This window comes from Cebus imitator, unplaced genomic scaffold (genome assembly GCF_001604975.1).
Source record: "Cebus imitator isolate Cc_AM_T3 unplaced genomic scaffold, Cebus_imitator-1.0 Scaffold51, whole genome shotgun sequence".
NCBI classification, from domain to species: domain Eukaryota; kingdom Metazoa; phylum Chordata; class Mammalia; order Primates; family Cebidae; genus Cebus; species Cebus imitator.
Window position 1 is genome coordinate 4,748,892 of NW_016107366.1, and position 3,942 is coordinate 4,752,833.

General features: G+C 40.1%; 1 pseudogene; it reads right to left on the reverse strand.

The window, feature by feature from the left end:
• Window positions 1–950: 950 nt before the first annotated feature.
• On the reverse strand, window positions 951–1,792 carry LOC108303857 (annotated as a pseudogene).
• Window positions 1,793–3,942: the final 2,150 nt, after the last annotated feature.

The following is a 3,942-nucleotide window of genomic DNA, read 5'->3' on the forward strand; positions in this document are numbered from 1 at the left end:
TTATTATCTTTTTTACAGGAGGACAACACAGTTAGTTTTATTTCAATAAAATCACAATGCTTTATTTTCCAACTGCAGCAAAGTGCATCTAAACTTTTTTATTACAGAGCCACTTCTAAAAGGTTTCCTGTGACATTGCAGCAAGGCTTTTTTTCAGAGGAAAAATCCTAAATTCTTCCTCAAATAAAAATACATTATAGTAAATGGTAAATGCATAAAATTACAGTAAGCCAGACACTTAAAAGGACAGCCAAGAAGTCTTCCAGCAGTTTATTAGAAAGAATGTAGACATAAAAAATTTCTCTACTGTCATTAACATAAATTGAGGTTTTCAGCCTTGGTACAAGCAGAATAAAAAAAAAGAACATTAAAAATCCAAAGCATACTAATGCTTTTTCAGTCATTTGCCATACTTCCAGTGCAAATACAAATCTGGTCTAATGCTGCAGGCTCTCAAGAAACAATGTACAGCTTCCTTCATCCTCCATGCTAAGAGAATTAAAAGCTCATGGGACAAACAATACCAAACGTACTGGCTTCCGAAACCATCTATGTTATGGCGTTTACTCATTTTAGCTACAATACATCTGGCACACTGACAAGTGATCACTTACATACAATAGTGTGAAGTGAAGTTTTTGAAATCTAAACGTTAGTGGAATAGTCCTGAAGTGTATACCACAAGAACAGCAGGTTACCAGTTTAAGGTGTCAGCCAATTTGTTTCATCTGCTTTTGAGTCCATATTTGATACCCTGAATTTAGTTATCTTTGCCTAACCTGAGAGCTTCCTATCACATCGGTATTTAAGTTATGAAGAAAAGAAGACTTAGATGATATATTTCATTTATCACAACTGCTGCATCAATTACCTAGGACCTCAACAGCTTCAGGACGTCTGGGAATGTTCGTGCATAAGGTTTCTGCCTTAGCTGACTTCAACTTGCCCACACACTGGTACATATCAACCCTCAGTGAAGCCTTTAAAAACACAAACGAGTTGACAAATGGGTTAAAGCAGGCAAACACAGCAACTGCCTTCAGAATTGTCAACTCAGGAATTCTCTCAATTATGAAATCTTGCAGAGAAGTTGCTTTTCTTTTTCAAAATCCAGTTGATGACAATATTCCTTACTCCAGATCTGGCATTTTTTTCATTACTATCTTGTGAATCGGCATCTACTCCATTGACTTCTTTCTGGTAAATCCTCACCACCCATGTAGTTCATGATCTCAGAGAAATGATCAAAATTAGACATGTCTTCATCCAAGTCATCTTCCCAGCTTTTCCACTTATTGAAGTCCACACTTAGCCAATCAAGTTTTGCTCTTTCTTTTGTTAACTTTGGCTCGTGATTGGCCAGATTCGCCTTTTTGTAAACAATATAAAGAGCAAAGTTTATATTTGTTCTTTGATGCCAGGAATCATTTGGATCAACACAGTGACAAGGGTCAATTTTCCTTAAATCTTTAAAATTGTCACTTTCTCCAAAAAAGCTGAATGTAAGTTTGGATTTTTCAAAATTTACGTTAACATCTTTACTGTCTTCAACACAAAATTTAATGTGGACATCTTCCCGTTGATGACACCACTTTGCAGAAGCAGGCTGCATTGTGAACTGGGTAGGGGACAGGCGCACAGGTGGGCAGGCCTCTATGGCGGCTGCTGCTAGGGAGTTGCCTCTTTTCTGGTGGTAACTCAGTGTTTTCCTCCCTGGTTGAGCCTCTTCTTTCGCAGCTGCAGCCTGACCTGAGTTCTCAGAATATGCCTAGTGGAGAGAGCGGCTCTTCCTGCTGGAGACAAGAGGAACGTCTAGAAAAAGGGGCAGGAGGACAGAGAAGGTCAAATCTTGAATTATTAATAAAGATGACTTTGCTCTCCTTTTCAATATTGTATTCCCTTCCTCCCACCCGTATCATCTTCCCTTTCACACTGCTCTACTATCACCTTACACAGTATCCTGTAACTTATTATGATCATTGTTTATTGTCTGTGGTTCATTACTAGAATGTAAGCTCCGTGAGGACAGAAATTGTTGTTCTGTCTAGTGCTGTGTCCTCAGTGCACACTATATATTTGTTGAATGAATGAACAGAAAATAACACTGGCTACCATTTACTATATAAAAGAAGGGTGCTTTGCATGTTCTCTCTCAATCTTCACTGCAGACTAATGAAGTAGTTTAATATTAAAGTTCTTCCAGCAACTTGAATAGAGTGATGAGAACTTTTTACATGAAAATAAATTTCAGCATAAAATAACAAACGTTTGCTATCACTCCCTTCTCTTCATGAGGCTGAGAAAAAAAATAAAAAAATTTAGTACATTTTAAATTACCTAGTTAGGAATTTTTATGCAGTTGTGCATATATCCCTATAAATATATTTCTTTCACATAGGCAATAAATATATTTCACCTCCATTGCAATAGTCTGAACATGTAGGATAAACATTCTTTCGTATACTAAATAATTGTCCACTCCTATAAGTAACATTTCAAAGTCTTTCTGAAAAGAAACCCAATTCATATGAAAATTTATTATGCGAGAATTCATACTACACTTCCTACCATCTATATTTTACATATCATTTTGATGTAGGGTAGGTGAGCCCCAAAGTAGGGCTTAGCCTGCAAGCATTCTTGGCTTCGCCTAAGGAAGAATTCAAGGCAACCTGGTGTTAGGGTAGAAGAAAATAGCCTGACTCAAGTGGAAGTATTACAGCTTCCGCAGTGGTGCAGCTCCGGTGGTGGCAGAGCTCCGGGACTGCTCCCGCAGAGCAGGGCTACGCCACAGGCAGCATGCTGAGAGCTGCCGCCCAGGGCAGCTTTGCAGTCATAGTTATACCTACTTTTAATTACATGTAGATGAAGGGGTGGTTTATGCAGAAGTTGCCAGGAAAAGGATGATAACTTGTGGGTCATGAGTTCATTGCTATGGAAAGGAGCAGCAACTACGAGGTGTTGCCATGGCCACGGTAAGCTGTCGTGGCACACTGGTAGGTGTGCCTTAGGGAAAACTGCTTCTGCCTCACCCCTGATTTAGCTAGTCCTCAGTTTGGCCTAGTGTGCGAGCCTCACCTCTGGAGTTGAGTCCCGCCTTCTACCTCAATTTGAACTTCAAAACAATAATTTTAGAAGTTTTAGTTCCCAAAGGTTTAAAATATTGATAGTCTCACCTGAGCACCATCCTTAATATCATGCAGCCAACTTGATAATTATTAGTCTTACCCTTAAATATCAATGAAATCAGGAGATTGACACTAGCCTTGAAGTATTGTTCAGAAAAAGAAACCCATAGATTCCCTTGTCAAAGTGCACATTTATTACCTCATGGGATCAATGCCCTTGCGAAAGAGGTTGAAGACAATCTGCTGAGCTTGCATGTGCGAAGGTGGGGCCCTGCGGCTTCCCCCTGCACCTCCAGGCCACCAAGGTCTGCATCTGCCCTCTGGGGTTCAACCTTCACTTAGCGGCTCGTTATGATACCCTAGATGGAGTGGCCGCTGCTCCTGGAGGCAGCTCATATGTACCTTGCACCTGATCAGGGTGCCGAAAGGGCCGGTTGAGGCATATGAGGAGGATGAACAGTTTCTGAGGAAGATGCACCATGTGCTGCTGGCGATATATCTATATATAAATTTGTCTTTCTTTCTAGAAGGCGCTTCTATACTTCTTTGTTTAGTGAATCCCTACCCAGGTGTCAAGCTCCATTCATAGGTATCACCTCCAGGAATCTTTCCTGCTATGTGTTAGGCGCCCCTTGTGAGTGCTCCTGGGATTTTATTTTTGGAAGTGTACCTACCACACTCCATTAAAATTGCCGGTTTACTTCTTCTATCTTTTTAGCTACACCAGGGGGTCAGCAAACTTTTCCTGTAAAGGGCTAAATAGTAAATATTTTAGGATTATAGGCTGTATTAGTCAGGGATTTTCAAAGAAACT